Source organism: Triticum urartu, chromosome 1A (assembly GCF_056163025.1).
Source record: "Triticum urartu cultivar PI428250 chromosome 1A, HENAU_Tu73, whole genome shotgun sequence".
NCBI classification, from domain to species: domain Eukaryota; kingdom Viridiplantae; phylum Streptophyta; class Magnoliopsida; order Poales; family Poaceae; genus Triticum; species Triticum urartu.
In genome coordinates, this window is record NC_141873.1 from 21975024 (window position 1) to 21997398 (window position 22375).

The 22375-nt window shown below is 45.5% G+C and overlaps 1 pseudogene; it reads left to right on the forward strand.

Annotated features, from left to right (window-relative positions):
• Positions 1 to 4780: 4780 nt before the first annotated feature.
• LOC147988601 (sodium/hydrogen exchanger 8 pseudogene) lies at positions 4781 to 5602 on the forward strand (annotated as a pseudogene).
• Positions 5603 to 22375: the final 16773 nt, after the last annotated feature.

A 22375-nucleotide genomic window follows, 5' to 3' on the forward strand; every position in this document is an offset into this window, starting at 1 on the left:
TCCCTCTAATCCTCTAAGTGATTACGTGATCCAAATCAACTAAACCATAACCGATCATCACGTGAGATGGAGTAGTTTTCAATGCTGAACATCGTTATGTTGATCATATCTACTATATTATTCACGCTCGACCTTTCGGTCTTCGTGTTCCGAGGCCATATCTGTATATGCTTGGCTCGTCAAGTATAACCTGAGTATTCCGCATGTGCAACTGTTTTGCACCCGTTGTATTTGAACGTAGAACCTATCACACCCGATCATCACGTGGTGTCTCAGCACGAAGAACTTTCGCAACGGTGCATACTCAGGGAGAACACTTCTTGATAATTTAGTGAGAGATCATCTTATAATGCTACCGTCAATCAAAGCAAGATAAGATGCATAAAAGGATAAACATCACATGCAATCAATATAAGTGATATGATATGGCCATCATCATCTTGTGCTTGTGATCTCCATCTCCGAAGCACCGTCGTGATCACCATCGTAGCATCGTTGTCGTCTCGCCAAGCTTATGCTTCCACGACTATCACTACCGCTTAGTAATAAAGTAAAGCATTAAATCACGATTTCATTGCATACAATAAAACGACAACCATAAGGCTCCTGCCAGTTGCCGATAACTCGGTTACAAAACATGATCATCTCATACAATAAAATTCAGCATCATGTCTTGACCATATCACATCACAACATACCCTGCAAAAACAAGTTAGACGTCCTCTACTTTGTTGTTGCAAGTTTTACGTGGCTGCTACGGGCTTAAGCAAGAACCAATCTCACCTACGCATCAAAACCACAACGATAGTTTGTCAAATAGACTCCGTTTAACCTTCGCAAGGACCGGGCGTAGCCATACTTGGTTCAACTAAAGTTGGAGAGACAGTCGCCCGCAAGCCACCTACGTGCAAAGCACGTCGGGGGAACCGGTCTCGCGTAAGCGTACGCGTAATGTTGGTCCGGGTCGTCTCGTCCAACAATGCCGCCAAACCAAAGAATGACATGCTGGTAGGCAGTATGACTTATATCGCCCACAACTCACTTGTGTTCTACTCGTGCATATAACATCAACATAAATAACCTAGGCTCTGATACCACTGTTTGGTTTCGTAGTAATTTCAAAAAATTTCCTACGCACACGCAAGATCATGTGATGCATAGCAACGAGAGGGGAGAGTGTTGTCTACGTACCCAACGCAGACCGACTGCGGAACCGCTGACACAACGTAGAGGAAGTAGTTGTACGTCTTCACGATCCAACCGATCAAGCACCGAAACTACGGCACCTCCGAGTTCGAGCACACGTTCAGCTCGATGACGATCCCCGGACTCCGATCCAGCAAAGTGTCGGGGAAGAGTTCCGTCAGCACGACGGCGTGGTGACGATCTTGATGCACTACAGCAGCAGGGCTTCGCCTAAACTCCGCTACAGTATTATCGAGGAATATGGTGGCAGGGGGCACTGCACACGGCTAAGGAATAGATCACATGGATCAACTTGTGTGTTTCTGGGGTGCCTCTGCCTCAGTATATAAAGGACTAGAGGGAGGGAGGCTGGCCGGCCAAAGGAGGCGCGCCAGGAGAGTCCTACTCCCTCTGGGAGTAGGATTCCCCCCCCCCCCCCAATCCTAGTTGGAATAGGATTCGCGGAGGGGGAAAAGAGAGAGAGGGGGCCGGCCACCTCTCCTAGTCCTAATAGGACTAGGGGAAGGGGGAGGCGCACAGCCCATGTAGGGCTGCCTCTTCTCTTTTCCACTAAGGCCCATCATGGCCCATTTAGCTCCCGGGGGTTCTGGTAACCTTCCCGGTACTCCGGTAAAATCCCGATTTCACCCGGAACACTTCCGATATCCAAACATAGGCTTCCAATATATCAATCTTTATGTATCGACCATTTCGAGACTCCTCGTCATGCCCGTGATCACATCCGGGACTCCGAACAACCTTCGGTACATCAAAATGCATAAACTCATAATATAACTGTCATCGTAACCTTAAGCGTGCGGACCCTACGGGTTCGAGAACAATGCAGACATGACCGAGACACGTCTCCGGTCAATAACCAATAGCGGGACCTGGATGCCCATATTGGCTCCTACATATTCTACGAAGATCTTTATCGGTCAGACCGCATAACAACATACGTTGTTCCCTTTGTCATCGGTATGTTACTTGCCCGAGATTCGATCGTCGGTTCCAATACCTAGTTCAATCTCGTTACCGGCAAGTCTCTTTACTCGTTCTGTAATACATCATCCCGCAACTAACTCATTTAGTTGCAATGCTTGCAAGGCTTAAGTGATGTGCATAACCGAGAGGGCCCAGAGATACCTCTCCGACAATCGGAGTGACAAAACCTAATCTCGAAATACGCCAAACCAACATCTACCTTTGGAGACACCTGTAATGCTCCTTTATAATCACCCAGTTACGTTGTGATGTTTGGTAGCACCCAAAGTGTTCCTCCGGCAAACGGGAGTTGCATAATCTCATAGTTATAGGAACATGTATAAGTCATGAAGAAAGCAATAGCAACATACTAAACGATCGGGTGCTAACCTAATGGAATGGGTCATGTCAATCAGATCATTCAACTAATGATGTGACCTCGTTAATCAAATAACAACTCATTGTTCATGGTTAGGAAACATAACCATCTTTGATTAACGAGCTAGTCAAGTAGAGGCATACTAGTGACACTTTGTTTGTCTATGTATTCACACATGTATTATGTTTCCGGTTAATACAATTCTAGCATGAATAATAAACATTTATCATGATTATAAGGAAATAAATAATAACTTTATTATTGCCTCTAGGGCATATTTCCTTCATATCTACCATCGGTTTCGGTGTTGCGAATGTATGTGGGGGCCGACTTGACGGTTGTAGCACGATGTATCTGTTCACTGTCGGATTGTTGCGTGATGGTTGGAAGTGTGAGAGTCAGACAATGTGCGTGAGGGTTGAAAGCGTGAGAGTTGGACAATGTGCTAGTTTGATCTGGACGTGGCATTGCGATCGATTCAGCACAAAGGGTGTTTTTCCTTCTAGCATAGTCTGCCTTTCTCTTCGCACTTGACTCCCCCTGCTCATCAGGGGTCCTGTTGTTTCGTTGTTCCTTTCGTCGCTCACGCTGCACTTGATTATCTTTTTGGAGGTTGATCGTACCCTTTTCCTTTTTCTTCCGATAAGATTCTCGTCTCCATGCGTTTCTCTCCTCCTTTTGTTCTTCTTTCTCACGTTGCCACCCGGCCAGTACATTGTCATCAATGTACCCAACAATGGGAGTACTCGAAGCAGGCAACGTTGCATCAGCATGTGACAAGGATGTATAGCTGGAGCTAGTTGGGTTGGCTGGTTGAACAATAAATTGAAACATAACCATATCATCCATGTTCAGCAAGCACAAAGCTGCAGAATGAGGTCATTCTATCTAACGATTACTTAATTTATGAAATGAAAAATTAAACACATGTACCTGATATGCTATGGGAAGGTTGATCAACACTTGTTATATCATCAAGAGGGGGTCGGGAAACACACTGAGTTTCATCTTGGAGGTTGGTCACAGTCTCATCTTTTTTCTTCGGATAAGCTGCTCGCCTCCGCATGTTCTTCTACTTCTTTTTATCGCCTGTGCAGTTATTGTTGCTTTCTTTATCACGTTGCCCCATAACTACCATTACCAAATTTACGCTACAATTATACCAAGTATAAATTCTAGATCCGTACCTGGTATCTCATGGCAAGGCTGATGAACATTGGTGATATCGCCAAGAGGGGGTCGAGAAACATTCTGCTTTTCACTTTGGAGCTTGATCGTATTCTCTTCCTTTTTCTTCCGATAATTTTCTCGCCTTCGCGCGTTTCTCCGCTCCCTTTGTTCTTCTGTCAAGTTATTACTGCATTCTTTATCATGATTTCTGGTAGATAGCTTGGCGACATTCAGGAGTAGAGATGTTGTCTGGGAATCACTTGGGGTAGACGTTGGCGCAAAATCTAAACCATCATGACCATGGGCATTTAGGCAGACATCGTTATGTGGAGATTTTGGACCTAGAGGAACAGAAAAAAGCTAGTGTTTAGGCTCACAGATGAGTATGAACACCCATAAGCACAAGAAGGGAAGGTGCGTCCCATTGCGACATTGTCCATTCTATGTTTTTGTTTAAGATGGATCTTTATTTGGTTCAGCTCTTTGCAGTTCTTCCTCCCTCTCCTTTTATATTACCATGTAAACCTCCTTCTATCATATTGTCCCTGTTAGTCTAGCCCTAAGTCTGTACTCTTTAGGTCACTTCCCTCTCTCTCACACCCTCCATTATCCATTTCCCTCTCACGTCAGAATATTGAATGGTTCTACCACACAATTTTGGCTGCACGCACTTGCTATGGACAACTTGTTAGTAACAAAGGTTAGATTTACAAATTACAGGTTTCATCTGTGGGTTTTTTAACCTTGGAGTTAAAGAATTTGCGTTTATGTGTGCTAATCAGAAATCTTTTGAACTATAACTCCTCTTTCATTTCCCTAAGATTAATTAGTAAATAGGAAGATTATATGGTGTGATTGTTACACATATTTTATTTATGTGCCTATGAGTTCAGGGTTGGTGGATTAGCATCTTATATAACCATGGCATGAAAATGATTAATTTTTCTTTCAGTTGAACCTATTTGTAAGTCCCAACGGTGTTGTGAGCCTTGCTTACTACAATTTTTAGTTAAACTTCTTCATCCAGCAACTCCGAGGAGTAGGTTTTGCGTGACTGATACCATGTTGCTTCCAGAAATACCAGTACTTTATGGTTTCACATGTGATTGCCCTTAAATATATATATAGTATAGTAATGTTCTGTTCAGGTTCGGCATAAAAGTTGTATTCTGATTACTACTGCAGCTTCGCATGTTGAATTATGTTAGACATGAAGTGCTAAACAAGACATTAGAAGCTTTTGGTGATCTCAAAGATGATGAGGAGCTTGGTCCTGCTGACCGGGTTACAGTTAAGAAATATATCACAGGCTTGAGTAACTTGGAAGATGAACATGCACATCCACATGATGACAATCATGATCACATACATACCATGAATTTAAGGGATGGCCGAGTGCGTATTTTGAATGGCAGGCAGGCTTTTTGTTTGCATTTCTTTTTTGCCCTTAAATAGTTGGCTTCATACGTCCATAATTCTATCTTGTCTCTATATTTTTCATACTAAATGCGGTCAGTTAACAAAGATTATTTTTCCTTTTTGTAAATATTGTCTTTAGGTGTGCAAGCCAGTTACTGGGCAATGCTTGACGAGGGACGGATAAATGCAGCAAAAGCCAATATTTTGATGCGATCAGCTGATGAAGCTATGTATCTTGTTTCTAGCCGGCCATTATGCGATTAGAACAGTTTGCAGTCCAATGTCCATTTCCCAAGTTACTACAGGTTCCTTTCTGCAAGCATGTTACCACAAAGTTTTATCACATACTTCACAGTACAAAGATTGGAGTCAGGATGTTACATCTGTCCTGCATTTCTTCGTGCTAATAGGATTGCAAGGAGATTTTACCAAGATTTTCTTGGTAAAATCTTGGAAAACTTTTAGAATGCTTTTATGTGCTTGTTATTTACCACTTCTTTATTACCAATTCCAGAATGTTTGTTATTTACCACTTCTTTCCTACCAATTCCAGAACTTAGTATCCAATCCATGGATCAGAGGCAGTAAATGAATATTAGTGACACTACGTGGCGCACATGACAGATGTAATGCGTAGGTGTCCGTCGTTATAGTCCATAAGCAGAACAGAAAGTAGTATTTTGTTACTTGTCGGAGCCAGCTACAGACCCTATTTTTTAAGATACGTGGAAAGTAGTATGGTGCAGATGGACGCATGGCTCAAACCATTTAGCTTTTTAAGGTTGAAATATGTAAAGCCTGTCTAAAGTCATCGTCATTTGTGATGTCCTGTTCTAGTATCACCCCTCCAGAGGGACTAATATGCAATACTGACATGGTAGGTTATTTTGGTTTGTTGTTTTTGTCCAAATCTGTTAGGCATGATTGATGAAATGATCAAATAAAACCCATTTGATAATGCATGTTATTTACAAAATCCCCATACCTGGAGTCATTGGGTAATACTCGTCAATGTTGTGACTCGGTGCGAGAACAATTTCTGGGATGGATTCGTTGACATTTATACCCTCATTATGGCCTGTAATGCGAAAGTTATATGCAATGTTGTGTTATACCAGAATGAAGGTCAACAAGACGGGTAGAGGGTATACCTGGACTTCCTTGGGGATGTAGATCAACAAGAGGTGGTAGAGGTACATCCGATGCCTTTCTTTGTTCCGGTGCCTTGCTATTTGAATTTCCCTTACTTAACTTTTGTTCTGATGAGTGACATATCACAAATGTAGGTCAACATGAGAAGATCAAATAAGAACTATTTGATAATGCACGTTATGTACAAAAGCCCCATACCTACCATAATTGGGTAATACTCGTCAATGTTGTGACTCGGTGTGGGAACAATTTCTGGGATGGATTCGTCGACATTTATACCCTCATTACGGCCTGTAATGTTGGGTTTCGTAGTAATTTCAAAAAAATTCCTACGCACACGCAAGATCATGTGATGCATAGCAACGAGAGGGGAGAGTGTTGTCTACGTACCCAACGCAGACCGACTGCGGAAGCGCTGACACAACGTAGAGGAAGTAGTCATACGTCTTCACGATCCAACCGATCAAGCACCGAAACTACGACACCTCCGAGTTCGAGCACACATTCAGCTCGATGACAATCCCCGGACTCCGATCCAGCAAAGTGTCGGGGAAGAGATCCGTCAGCACAACGGCGTGGTGACGATCTTGATGCACTACAGCAGCAGGGCTTCGCCTAAACTCCGCTACAGTATTATCGAGGAATATGGTGGCAGGGGGCACCGCACACTGCTAAGGAATAGATCACGTGGATCAACTTGTGTGTTTCTAGCGTGTCTCTGCCTCAGTATATAAAGGACTAGAGGGGGGAGGCTGGCCGGCCATGGGAGGCGCGCCAGGAGAGTCCTACTCCCTCTAGGAGTAGGATTCCCCCCCCCCCCCAATCCTAGTTGGAATAGGATTCGCGGAGGGGGAAAAGAGAGAGAGGGGGACGGCCACCTCTCCTAGTCCTAATAGGACTAGGGGAAGTGGGAGCGCACAGCCCATGTAGGGCTGCCTCTTCTCTTTTCCACTAAGGCCCATCATGGCCCATTTAGCTCCCGGGGGGTTCCGGTAACCTTCCCGGTACTCCGGTAAAATCCCGATTTCAACCGGAACACTTCCGATATCCAAACATAGGCTTCCAATATATCAATCTTTATGTCTTGACCATTTCGAGACTCCTCGTCTGCCCGTGATCACATCCGGGACTCCGAACAACCTTCGGTACATCAAAATGCATAAACTCATAATATAACTGTCATCGTAACCTTAAGCGTGCGGACCCTACGGGTTCGAGAACAATGTAGACATGACCGAGACACGTCTCCGGTCAATAACCAATAGCGGGACCTGGATGCCCATATTGGCTCCTACATATTCTACGAAGATCTTTATCGGTCAAACCGCATAACAACATACGTTGTTCCCTTTGTCATCGGTATGTTACTTGCCCGAGATTCGATCGTCGGTATTCCAATACCTAGTTCGATCTCGTTACCGGCAAGTCTCTTTACTCGTTCTGTAATACATCATCCCGCAACTAACTCATTTAGTTGCAATGCTTGCAAGGCTTAAGTGATGTGCATTACCGAGAGGGCCCAGAGATACCTCTCCGACAATCGGAGTGACAAAACCTAATCTCGAAATACGCCAACCCAACATCTACCTTTGGAGACACCTGTAATGCTCCTTTATAATCACCCAATTACGTTGTGACATTTGGTAGCACCCAAAGTGTTCCTCCGGCAAACGGGAGTTGCATAATCTCATAGTTATAGGAACATGTATAAGTCATGAAGAAAGCAATAGCAACATACTAAACGATCGGGTGCTAAGCTAATGGAATGGGTCATGTCTATTAGATCATTCAACTAATGATGTGACCTCATTAATCAAATAACAACTCATTGTTCATGGTTAGGAAACATAACCATCTTTGATTAACGAGCTAGTCAAGTAGAGGCATACTAGTGACACTTTGTTTGTCTATGTATTCACACATGTATTATGTTTCCGGTTAATACAATTCTAGCATGAATAATAAACATTTATCATGATTATAAGGAAATAAATAATAACTTTATTATTGCCTCTAGGGCATATTTCCTTCAGTCTCCCACTTGCACTAGAGTCAATAATCTAGATTACACCATAATGATTCTAACACCCATGGAGCCTTGGTGCTGATCATGTTTTGCTCGTGGAAGAGGCTTAGTCAATGGGTCTGCAACTTTCAGATCCGTATGTATCTTGCAAATCTCTATGTCTCCCACCTGGACTAGATCCCGGATGGAATTGAAGCGTCTCTTGATGTGCTTGGTTCTCTTGTGAAATCTGGATTCCTTTGCCAAGGCAATTGCACCAGTATTGTAACAAAAGATTTTCATTGGTCCCGATGCACTAGCTATGACACCTAGATCGGATATGAACTCCTTCATCCAGACTCCTTCGTTTGCTGCTTCCGAAGCAGCTATGTACTCCGCTTCACATGTAGATCCCGCTACGACGCTTTGTTTAGAACTGCACCAACTGACAGCTCCACCGTTTAATGTAAACACGTATCCGGTTTGCGATTTAGAATCGTCCGGATCAGTGTCAAAGCTTGCATCAACGTAACCTTTTACGATGAGCTCTTTGTCACCTCCATATACGAGAAGCATATCCTTAGTCCTTTTCAGGTATTTCAGGATGTTCTTGACCGCTGTCCAGTGATCCACTCCTGGATTACTTTGGTACCTCCCTGCTAGACTTATAGCAAGGCACACATCAGGTCTGGTACACAGCATTGCATACATGATAGATCCTATTGCTGATGCATAGGGAACATCTTTCATATTCTCTCTATCTTCTACAGTGGTCGGGCATTGAGTCTTACTCAATTTCACACCTTGTAACACAGGCAAGAATCCTTTCTTTGCTTGATCCATTTTGAACTTTTTCAAAATTTTGTCAAGGTATGTTGTTTGTGAAAGTCCAATCAAGCGTCTTGATCTATCTCTATAGATCTTAATGCCTAATATGTAAGCAGCTTCACCGAGGTCTTTCATTGAAAAACTCTTATTCAAGTATCCCTTTATGCTATCCAGAAATTCTATATCATTTCCAATTAACAATATGTCATCCACATATAATATCAGAAATGCTACAGATCTCCCACTCACTTTCTTGTAAATACAGGCTTCTCCAAAAGTCTGTATAAAACCAAATGCTTTGATCACACTATCAAAAATGTTTATTCCAACTCCGAGAGGCTTGCACCAGTCCATAAATGGATCGCTGGAGCTTGGACACTTTGTTAGCTCCCTTTGGATTGACAAAACCTTCTGGTTGCATCATATACAACTCTTCTTCCAGAAATCCATTCAGGAATGCAGTTTTGACATCCATCTGCCAAATTTCATAATCATAAAATGCGGCGATTGCTAACATGATTCGGACAGACTTAAGCATCGCTACGGGTGAGAAGGTCTCATCGTAGTCAATCCCTTGAACTTGCCGAAAACCTTTTGCGACAAGTCGAGCTTTGTAGACAGTAATATTACCGTCAGCGTCAGTCTTCTTCTTGAAGATCCATTTATTCTCAATTGCTTGCCGATCATCGGGCAAGTCAACCAAAGTCCACACTTTGTTCTCATACATGGATCCCATCTAAAATTTCATGGCTTCAAGCCACTTTGCGGAATCTGGGCTCACCATCGCTTCTTCATAGTTCGTAGGTTCATCATGATCTAATAACATGACTTCCAGAACAGGATTACCATACCACTCTGGTGCGGATCTTACTCTGGTTGATCTACGAGGTTCAGTAGTATCTTGTTCTGAAGTTTCATGATCATCATCATTATCTTCCTCACTGACTGGTGTAGGTGTCGCAGAAACAGTTTTCTGTGATGTACTACTTTCCAATAAGGGAGCAGGTACAGTTACCTCGTCAAGTTCTACTTTCCTCCCACTCACTTCTTTCGAGAGAAACTCCTTCTCCAGAAAGTTTCTGAATTTAGCAACAAAAGTATTGCCTTCGGATCTGTGATAGAAGGTGTATCCAATAGTTTCCTTTGGATATCCTATGAAGACACATTTCTCCGATTTGGGTTCGAGCTTATCAGGTTGAAGCTTTTTCACATAAGCATCGCAGCCCCAAACTTTTAGAAACGACAACTTTGGTTTCTTGCCAAACCACAGTTCATAAGACGTCGTCTCAACGGATTTTGATGGTGCCCTATTTAACGTGAATGCGGCCGTCTCTAGAGCGTATCCCCAAAACGATAGCGGTAAATCAGTAAGAGACATCATAGATCACACCATATCCAGTAAAGTACGATTACGACGTTCGGACACACCATTACGCTGAGGTGTTCCGGGTAGCGTTAGTTGCGAAACTATTCCACAATTTTTCAAATGTACACCAAACTCGTAACTCAAATATTCTCCTCCACGATCAGATCGTAGAAACTTTATTTTCTTGTTACGATGATTTTCAACTTCACTCTGAAATTCTTTGAACTTTTCAAATGTTTCAGACTTATGTTTCATTAAGTAGATATACCCATATCTGCTTAAATCATCTGTGAAGGTGAGAAAATAACGATATCCGCCACGAGCCTCAATATTCATTGGACCACATACATCTGTATGTATGATTTCCAACAAATCTGTTGCTCTCTCCATAGTACCGGAGAACGGCATTTTGGTCATCTTGCCTATGAGGCACGGTTCGCAAGTACGAAGTGATTCATAATCAAGTGGTTCCAAAAGTCCATCAGAATGGAGTTTCTTCATGCGCTTTACACCGATATGACCTAAACGGCAGTGCCACAAATAAGTTGCACTATCATTATCAACTCTGCATCTTTTGGCTTCAACATTATGAATATGTGTGTTACTACTATCGAGATCCAACAAGAATAGACCACTCTTCAAGGGTGCATGACCATAAAAGATATTACTCATATAAATAGAACAACCATTATTCTCTGATTTAAATGAATAACCGTCTCGCGTCAAACAAGATCCAAATATAATGTTCATGCTTAACGCTGGCACCAAATAACAATTATTTAGGTCTAATACTAATCCCGAAGGTAAATGTAGAGGTAGCGTGCCGACTGCGATCACATCGACTTTGGAACCGTTTCCCACGCGCATCGTCACCTCGTCCTTTTCCAATCTTCGCTTGATCCGTAGTCCCTGTTTCGAGTTGCAAATATTAGCAACAGAACCAGTATCAAATACCCAGGTGCTACTGCGAGCATTAGTAAGGTACACATCAATAACATGTATATCACATATACCTTTGTTCACCTTGCCATCCTTCTTGTCCGCCAAATACTTGGGGCAGTTCCGCTTCCAGTGACCAGTCTGCTTGCAATAGAAGCACTCAGTTTAAAGCTTAGGTCCAGGTTTGGGTTTCTTCTCTTGATCAGCAACTTGCTTGCCGCTCTTTTTGAAGTTCCCCTTCTTCTTCCCTTTGCCCTTCTTCTTGAAACTAGTGGTCTTGTTGACCATCAACACTTGATGCTCCTTCTTGATTTCTACCTCCGCAGCTTTCAGCATCGCGAAGAGCTCGGGAATAGTCTTGTTCATCCCTTGCATATTATAGTTCATCACGAAGCTCTTGTAGCTTGGTGGCAGTGATTGAAGAATTATGTCAATGACGCTATCATCTGGAAGATTAACTCCCAATTGAATCAAGTGATTATTATACCCATACATTTTGAGTATATGCTCACTGACAGAACTGTTCTCCTCCATCTTGCAGCTATAGAACTTATTGGAGACTTCATATCTCTCAATTCGGGCATTTGCTTGAAATATTAACTTCAACTCCTGGAACATCTCATATGCTCCATGAAGTTCAAAACGTCGTTGAAGTCCCGATTCTAAGCCGTAAAGCATGGCACACTGAACTATCGAGTAGTCATCAGCTTTGCTCTACCAGGCGTTCATAACATCTGGCGTTGCTCCTGCAGCAGGCCTGGCACCCAGCGGTGCTTCCAGGACGTAATTCTTCTGTGCAGCAATGAGGATAATCCTCAAGTTATGGACCCAGTCCGTGTAATTGCTACCATCATCTTTCAACTTTGCTTTCTCAAGGAACGCATTAAAATTCAACGGAACAAAAGCATGAGCCATCTATCTACAATCAAACATAAACAAGCAAGATACTAATCAGGTACTAAGTTTCATGATAAATTTAAGTTCAGTTAATCAAGTTAAAGAACTCCCACTTAGATAGACATCCCTCTAATCCTCTAAGTGATTACGTGATCCAAATCAACTAAACCATAACCGATCATCACGTAAGATGGAGTAGTTTTCAATGGTGAACATCGTTATGTTGATCATATCTACTATGTGATTCACGCTCGACCTTTCGGTCTCCGTGTTCCGAGGCCATATCTGTATATGCTTGGCTCGTCAAGTATAACCTGAGTATTCCGCGTGTGCAACTGTTTTGCACCCGTTGTATTTGAACGTAGAACCTATCACACCCGATCATCACGTGGTGTCTCAGCACGAAGAACTTTCGCAACGGTGCATACTCAGGGAGACCACTTCTTGATAATTTAGTGAGAGATCATCTTATAATGCTACTGTCAATCAAAGCAAGATAAGATGCATAAAAGGATAAACATCACATGCAGTCAATATAAGTGATATGATGTGGCCATCATCATCTTGTGCTTGTGATCTCCATCTCTGAAGCACCGTCGTGATCACCATCGTCACCGGCGTGACACCTTGATCTCCATCGTAGCATCGTTGTCGTCTCGCCAAGCTTATGCTTCCACGACTATCACTACCGCTTAGTAATAAAGTAAAGCATTACATCGCGATTTCATTGCATACAATAAAACGACAACCATAAGGCTCCTGCCAGTTGCCGATAACTCGGTTACAAAACATGATCATCTCATACAATAAAATTCAGCATCATGTCTTGACCATATCACATCACAACATGCCCTGCAAAAACAAGTTAGACGTCCTCTACTTTGTTGTTGCAAGTTTTACGTGGCTGCTATGGGCTTAACCAAGAACCAATCTCACCTACGCATCAAAACCACAACGATAGTTTGTCAAATAGACTCCGTTTTAACCTTCGCAAGGACCGGGCGTAGCCATACTTGGTTCAACTAAAGTTGGAGAGACAGTCGCCCGCAAGCCACCTATGTGCAAAGCACGTCGCGGGAACCGGTCTCGCGTAAGCGTACGCGTAATATTGGTCTGGGTCGTCTCGTCCAACAATGCCGCCAAACCAAAGTATGACATGCTGGTAGGTAGTATGACTTATATCGCCCACAACTCACTTGTGTTCTACTCATGCATATAACATCAACATAAATAACCTAGGCTCTGATACCACTGTTGGGTTTCGTAGTAATTTCAAAAAAATTCCTATGCACACGCAAGATCATGTGATGCATAGCAACGAGAGGGGAGAGTGTTGTTTACGTACCCAACGCAGACCGACTGCGGAACCGCTGACACAACGTAGAGGAAGTAGTCGTACGTCTTCACGATCCAACCGATCAAGCACCGAAACTACGGCACCTCCGAGTTCGAACACACGTTCAGCTCGATGATGATCCCCGGACTCCGATCCAGCAAAGTGTCGGGGAAGAGTTCCGTCAGCACGACGGCGTGGTGACGATCTTGATGCACCACAGCAGCAGGGCTTCGCCTAAACTCCGCTACAGTATTATCGAGGAACATGGTGGCAGGGGGCACCGCACACGGCTAAGGAATAGATCACGTGGATCAACTTGTGTGTTTCTGGGGTGTCTCTGCCTCTATATAAAGGACTAGAGGGGGGAGGCTGGCCGGCCATGGGAGGCGCGCCAGGAGAGTCCTACTCCCTCTGGGAGTAGGATTCCCCCCCCCCCCAATCCTAGTTGGAATAGGATTCGCGGAGGGGGAAAAGAGAGAGAGGGGGCCGACCACCTCTCCTAGTCCTAATAGGACTAGGGGAAGGGGGAGACGCACAGCCCATGTAGGCCTGCCTCTTCTCTTTTCCACTAAGGCCCATCATGGCCCATTTAGCTCCCGGGGGGTTCCGGTAACCTTCCCGGTACTCCGGTAAAATCCCGATTTCAACCGGAACACTTCCGATATCCAAACATAGGCTTCCAATATATCAATCTTTATGTCTCGACCATTTCGAGACTCCTCTTCATGCCCGTGATCACATCCGGGACTCCGAACAACCTTCGGTACATCAAAATGCATAAACTCATAATATAACTGTCATCGTAACCTTAAGCGTGCGGACCCTACGGGTTCGAGAACAATGTAGACATGACCGAGACACGTCTCCGGTCAATAACCAATAGCGAGACCTGGATGCCCATATTGGCTCCTACATATTCTACGAAGATCTTTATCGGTCAGACCACATAACAACATACGTTGTTCCCTTTGTCATCGGTATGTTACTTGCCCGAGATTCGATCGTCGGTATTCCAATACCTAGTTCAATCTCGTTACCGGCAAGTCTTGTTACTCGTTCTGTAATACATCATCCCGCAACTAACTCATTTAGTTGCAATGCTTGCAAGGCTTAAGTGATGTGCATTACCGAGAGGGCCCAGAGATACCTCTCCGACAATCGGAGTGACAAAACCTAATCTCGAAATACGCCAACCCAACATCTACCTTTGGAGACACTTGTAATGCTCCTTTATAATCACCCAGTTACGTTGTGACGTTTGGTAGCACCCAAAGTGTTCCTCCGGCAAACGGGAGTTGCATAATCTCATAGTTATAGGAACATGTATAAGTCATGAAGAAAGCAATAGCAACATACTAAACGATCGGGTGCTAAGCTAATGGAATGGGTCATGTCAATCAGATCATTCAACTAATGATGTGACCTCGTTAATCAAATAACAACTCATTGTTCATGGTTAGGAAACATAACCATCTTTGATTAACGAGCTAGTCAAGTAGAGGCATACTAGTGACACTTTGTTTGTCTATGTATTCACACATGTATTATGTTTCCGGTTAATACAATTCTAGCATGAATAATAAACATTTATCATGATTATAAGGAAATAAATAATAACTTTATTATTGCCTCTAGGGCATATTTCCTTCATGTAACACGGTAGTTATATGCAATGTTGTGTTTACACCAGAATGAAGGTCAACAAGACGGGGTAGAGGTAAACCTGGTCCTTGGGGATGTAGATCAACAAGAGGGGGTAGAGGTACATCCGATGCCTTTGTCTGTTCCGGTGCCTTGCTATTTGAATTTCCCACGGATCGGCGGCGGCGGAGGCGTCAATGGGATTGTGCGGCAACGGTGAGACCTGGCACTGTCACATATGTGCATGATCTGAGGCGGCCTCCATGAGATCGGATGCGGCCTCGCTGGGATCGACGACAGAAGGGATCGATGGCGGCTGGGGTGTGGTTCCCGTCGTCGTACTGGGATTGACGACAGAAGGGATCGATGGCGGCTGGGGCGTGGTTCCCGTCGTCGTAGGAATAGATCGAGGGCAGCCTACTTCGTCATTTTTTTCGTGCGAGGGGCCTCACTTCGGTTCGTCCGTTTTCTTCTGTTTTTTTGTGCGAGGGGCATCGCTACAGTTTTCCTCTGTTTATTTTCATGTGGGGAGGGGGAGACAAAAAAAACCATATGGGATGGGAGGAGGACGAAAAAAACCAGCTAAGGTGGGAGGTGGGACGAAAATAAACCGTACTAGGCTACCAACTGCTCCATTAGGAGTAGAGATAATAAATGAGTTGTCACTTCTGGCGATACGTCATGAAAATTGCCCTAAAGTTACAAAATATTACCCACCAATAGCATTTGTAAGTTGCAAAAATGATTCATTTTTTACTATGTAGCTGCCGGCTGCGTTCGGTCATGTATAGCTATGCCCTCTTGTTGTCACAAGGGCACCAGCACCTGACTTGCTAGGGTGCCACTCCCCAATCATGGAGACCTGGCTTCGAACCCAGCTTCTCCCTCTTTTTGCTGCCTTTTTCTCCCCGAATTTTAATAGGCGTAAAATAGAGCTACCTCGCCAAATGTCGTTAGAGCATCTCCAGCCATTGCCACCCCCGAGGGCTAGAAAAAGCGTCGCTTGGGGCGATCGGGTTCCCAGACGCCCTTTTTGTAAACATTTTTAAAAAGACATTCGGCCAAAATTCGGCAAACACGGCATATATTCGGCAAACACGGCATAGATTCGGCAAACACGACATAGATTAGGTGTTCCACAGTTTTTTTACATAGAGAAAACATAAAATCTACTAAAAGGGCTGCTGTCGTGCCTACAGGGCGAAGAACTTGCTGAGTGTGGCGTAGTAGCTGTCATCGTCATCGTCCTCCTTCTCCTTCTTGACATGGCCGTCCCTGCTGGACCCCTTCCCATGGTCACCCTGGCGGACTGGTTTGGCCGTTGGCGGCGAGTCCTCATCACTGCCATCGAGCACGATGACGCCTCCCTCGTCGTGGCCACGGCGGCGCGCAGTGATCTCCTCCAAGGTGGGGCGCTGGCGCTCCATCTCCAGCCGGGCCCAATCTTCCCCCGCCAACTTCATGGCGGCCTCGTCGCCGAGCACGTCAACATGCTAGCTCTTCACGGCGGCGAGCCCCGACTCCGTCTTCGGTTTGACGAGCATGGGAGGAGCCAAGGAGGAGGCACGGCCGTAGTCGTTGATGACGAGGGCGGTGCTGCGGGTGCGCCGGCCGAGCGGCATTTCCACGGGCTCGGGCTTGACATTGATGAGCGCCGGCGACCCGGAGGAGTGTGAGGAGGACGCGCCCAAAATTCGCCGCGGCAGCCACGGGCCGACACTCCGACGGGGGGGGCGGGTGAAAGGATCGATATTGTTGACTAGAGGGGGGGGGCGCGAATAGGCAACTAACATTTTTTTTTTACTTTTCTTTATCAAATTAAACTTTGCATCAAAGTAGGTTGTCTAGATATGCAACTAGATGAGCAACCTATATGATGCAACAACAACGAACAAACACGCAAGTAAGAGAAGTAACACTAATGAGCTTGCACAAGTAAAGGTAAGAGATAACCAAGAGTGGATCCGGTGAAGACGAGGATGTGTTACCGAAGTTCCTTCCTTTTGAGGGGAAGTACATCTCCGTTAGAGCGGTGTGGAGGCACAATGCTCCCCAAGAAGCCACTAGGGCCACCATATTCTCCTCACGCCCTCACACAATGCGAGATGCCGTGATTCCACTATTGGTGCCCTTGGAGGCGGCAACCGGACCTTTACAAACAAGGTTGGGGCAATCTCCACAACTTAATCGGAGGCTCCCAACAATACCACGAAGCTTCATCACTATGGCTCCGTGGTGACCTCAACCGTCTAGGGTGCTCAAACACCCAAGAGTAACAAGATCTGCTAGGGATAGGTGGGGGAATCAAAAATCTCTTGGTGGAAGTGTAGATCGGGGCCCTCTCAACCACTCTCGAGCAAATCAACAAGTTTGATTGGCTAGAGAGATAGATCGGACGAAAATGGAGCTTGGAGCATTAATGGAGCTTGAGGGGGAAGAGGTAGGTCAACTTTGGGGAAGAAGACCTCCTTATATAGTGGGGGGAACAATCCAACCGTTACCCCCCCCCAAACAGCCCGGCAGAGGACGGTACTACCGCGGGAGACAGCGGTACTACCGCTGGGTTAAGCGGTACTGCCGCTCCCTTCGGCGGTACTGCCGCGCAGAAAGAAGGGTAAGGGGAAAGAGGGAACCGGGCGGTACTGCAGCGGTGGAAGGGCGGTACTGCCGCACTACTACCGCAGCGAGGTACCGCAAAATCCGACACAGAAAAGACCCCTCAAATCGACGCGGTAGGGACCTGGCAAGCCAACGGTAGTACAGCTGGGAGTCACCGGCTGTACTACTGCTGCGGAGTGGTACTGCCTCTTGTGACCCCTAAGCGGTACTACCGCTGGGTACCAGACAAAGCCCACAAGAAGAGAGAAGATCTCTCCATAGAAGCGGAAGGGCTCGGAGGGTGAGAAGTGGATGTGTACGTGTTGATTCCACCCACGCAATACCAAAGCGAACCCCCTCTTGATAGTACGGTGCCCTCTACGCAACTAGTTCACCGAAAAAGAAACGAAAGAGCTACACCGTCTTGAGTGACACTCCGAGGGGAAGAAATCGTCTCGTGCCAAGGATGAATCTCTGAAATACTCAAAGCACACGATAGTCCGCAAACACGTTGTCATCAATCACCAAAACCACATCGAGAGAGATATGCCTCAACAATCTCCCCCTTTTTGGTGGATTGATGACAACTAGGGATTTGCACAAGGGAGAGACATGAAAGAAAAGATACTTAGGACTACAACATATAGACGGGCTCCCCCTGAATGTGTGCACCTAGAAAGGAGTGGCTTTGGAAAGCATGACGCACACATTAGGATCAACACTCCCCCTATATGTTATAGTCCAATAACCTAAGCAAAGGATATATGAGAGCAAGGAATGTAAAACAAGGTAAACATGCAACTCATAAGATACCAGAGTACTAGATAGACATAGATAAGATAATAAGGTAGCATATGTCTCACACCATATGACTAGAACTTAGGTCTCAAAGGCATAAAACCAAACAAATCAAAGCAGACGGCGAACACAAACACGGCACAGAAAACACAGCAGCGACACAAATCCCTAAAACTCTCTCCCCCTTTGGCATCAAGACACCAAAAGGGCAAAGAGCGAAGCTACGGCTCCAGGTGATATCAAGCTGAGGATCACGAGCATCACATCCCTGCGGAATCATCTGCACTGCCGTCATCGGTCGGGAACTGCTCGGCGTCTGAATCAGTCCACGGGCAATGCTGCTGGATGCACTCTTCTTCCTCAGTGATCTGATCCTCCGAACCACTGACAACGGTTGCACCCAACTGACGCATGAGCTCCTTGTGACGCCCCTGGCCTTATTCTCCGCGACATGAGTCATGTACTGACCATGTGACTCCATGCAGAAGAGCTTCCTCATCTTGTGCTTGAGCTTCTTTGCCCAAGAGGGCTCTGTCCTAGACGGCTCATAGTCCTCATCGTCATCATCAGCCTCAGCCTCGCCCTCGGTGTCCGTGGAAGCTGCAGTGGATGGACCCCCAGCTTTGGGAGCAGGGGCGCCCCAATAGTCCTTCTTCCTCAGACGCTTGATCTCGTGAGACACCAAATCTCCAGTTTCCAACCCAACCTTGGGATAGACATGTGCCCAAGCCTTCTCAATGAGCAGCATGATGAACGGACCATAGATCGGGCACTTGCGCTCAGAAATGGCAGAAAGAAGCTCAGACCACATAACAAGAGAGATGTCTAAGGACTCGCCAGTGGTTGCTTCCTTCTCATGATGGCAGAAGAGTAGCATGTCCACCAGATAGGAGTGGACCATATCCAGATTCCCGATGCGAGGGAAAAGAGTCTCTCGAAAGACACGATGAAGGATGTCGAGATAGGGAGGCAGCTCATAGGTTTCCTTCTGAGTCAGAGGGTTGACCTTCACTGTGCAGTAGGGCCACAGAGCTTGCTTGTGAGTGGAGGTTGCATTGCGGTGAGGGCACAAACCAATTAGAGTCTCAAGCCCTTGATCTTCCACATGAAGTAACTCCATGAAGGCCTTCCACTTGACAGAAAGCAGCTTGCCATTGGTCATCCAAGTCAGAGTCCTCTCTGCATCAGTCCCAAGATGGATAGTGGCATAAAATTGAGCCATCAAATCAGTATCGAAATCCTTGTTGAACTGCATGATCCTGAGAATGTTCAGCTGGGTACACATATGAAGAGCTTCATCAAAGTACTCCGGATACTTTTCCATGGCATCCGTGTTGATGGAGCGAACATCAACATAGAGATTCTTCTTGGCATTGATCACATCAAAGAAAATGGCAAACTGAAAGCGGTTCCAGAACGGGCGGTTGACCAAATTGGGTTCTTGGGCTTCCTCATAGGGGTTACGGCGACGCTTTGCCCAGAACTCCTTGGCAGTCATCTCAGTCACAGTCTTGCCCTTGGGCTTCGGCCTGTTGGCAGGCTTCTTCTGGAGTTGAGGCAGAGGAGGCGCACTGGAGGAAGCACCCGGCATCCATGGCTGGAGGACGAGATGGAGAACGACTCCATCGGAGGAAATGGAGAGAAGCAGCCGGAAAACGGCGGCTAACCGGTGCCCTCCCGCGGAGAGGCGTCGCTGGAGCGACAAGGAAGATGAGCGAGTGGGGGCGAATGGGTATGGGGAGAAAATAACCCCCCGCCCCGATATAACCCCCATCGCCCGCCCCTTAGCGGCAGTACCGCTGGTGAGGGCAGTAGTACCGCTTAACCCTCATAAGCGGTAGTACCGCAATCGCAGCGGTAGTACCGCTCAGCCGCAAAAAGGACTAGGCAAAAGGGGGCTTAACTCTTGAAAAAGAACGAAAAGAAAATGGGAACAAAACACACACACGAAAACAACAAAGGGAACGAGAAACACACACCTCTCTAAGAGAGGGCAGTGGCCGAGGCCACCTATGTTTGAGTTTAGAGGTATGGCGCCGCGAAGATTTTAACCTTGGGCCCATGACCAACACTCATCTTTGAAGCACAAGTGCCATAAAGAAATGGCTAATGTGAAAGAGTTTGGTTAGTTTATGCATTATGAGGGGAGGGAAAGTTCATTGAGAGAACAACACTCCCCCTATGTCCATGCCTACACCTAAACTAGACAACAAGTTGAGTGAGGTGGGGTGTGAAGGGGTTCAAGTCACATTGCTCGAATCAATGATATTTAGCTCATGCCTTAACTCGCGAAATCTTGCTTCATCCAAAGGCTTCGTGAAGATATCTGCAAGGTTATCATGAGTGTTGACATAGTTGAGCTCGATCTCCCCTCGTCTAATGTGATCCCGGATGAAGTGATACCTAATCTCAATATGCTTTGTCTTGAAGTGTTGCAGCGGGTTGAGGGAAATCTTGATGGCACTTTCATTGTCTCACCAAAGAGGCACTTTGTCACAAGTGACACCGTAATCCTTTAAAGTTTGTCTCATCCATAAAAGGTGTGCACAACAACTACCGACAGCCACATACTCCGCTTCCGTGGACGAGAGAGACACACAACTTTGCTTCTTGGAAGACCAACTTATCAAAGAGCAACCAAGAAACTGGCACCCTCCGGAAGTGAACTTCCTATCCACTTTGTCTCCCGCCCAATCTGAGTCCGAATAACCTACAAGCTTGAAATTTGCTCCTCTTGGGTACCATAAGCCAAAGTTTGGGATATGAGCCAAATATCGAAAGATTCGTTTGACTGCCACATAGTGACTTTCCTTAGGTGCGACTTGAAACCGTGCACAAATTCCCACACTCAACATGATATCCGGTCTAGATGCACAAAGGTAAAGCAAGGAGCCAATCATGGAGCGATATACCTTTTGATCCACCGCTTTACCATTGGGATCAATGTCAAGTTGGCACTTGGTGGGCATGGGAGTGGACGCCGGCTTGACATCACTTAGCTTGAATCTCTTAAGCATGTCTTGAGTGTATTTGGCTTGGTTGATGAAAGTTCCTTCTCTCCTTTGCTTCACTTCGAACCCGAGAAAGAACTTCAACTCTCCCATGGAAGACATCTCGAACTTTGAGGTCATGAGAGCGGCAAATTCCTCATTGAAAGCTTTGTTAGGGGAATCAAAGATAATATCATCAACATATAATTGGCACACAAATAACTCCCCTTTGACCTTCTTAGTAAAAAGAGTGGGGTCGATTAGCCCAACTTCAAAACCACGGTCTTGCAACAACTCGGTAAGGTGGTCATACCACGCACGTGGGGCTTGTTTAAGGCCATAGAGTGCCTTATCGAGTTGATACACATGATCGGGAAAGTAGGGATCCTCGAACCCGGGGGGTTGCTTGACATAAACCAATTCATTAATAGGACCATTAAGAAAAGCACTCTTCACATCCATTTGTTGTAACTTAAAGTTATGATGAGAAGCATATACAATCAACATGCGAATGGATTCAAGACGACCAATGGGAGCAAAGGTTTCACTGTAGTCGATACCCTCGACTTGGGAGTAGCCTTGTGCTACCAAACGAGCCTTGTTGCGAATGATAATCCCATGAGCATCTTGCTTGTTCTTAAATATCCACTTGGTTCCAGTGACATTGTGGTTCACCGTCGGTCTGGGC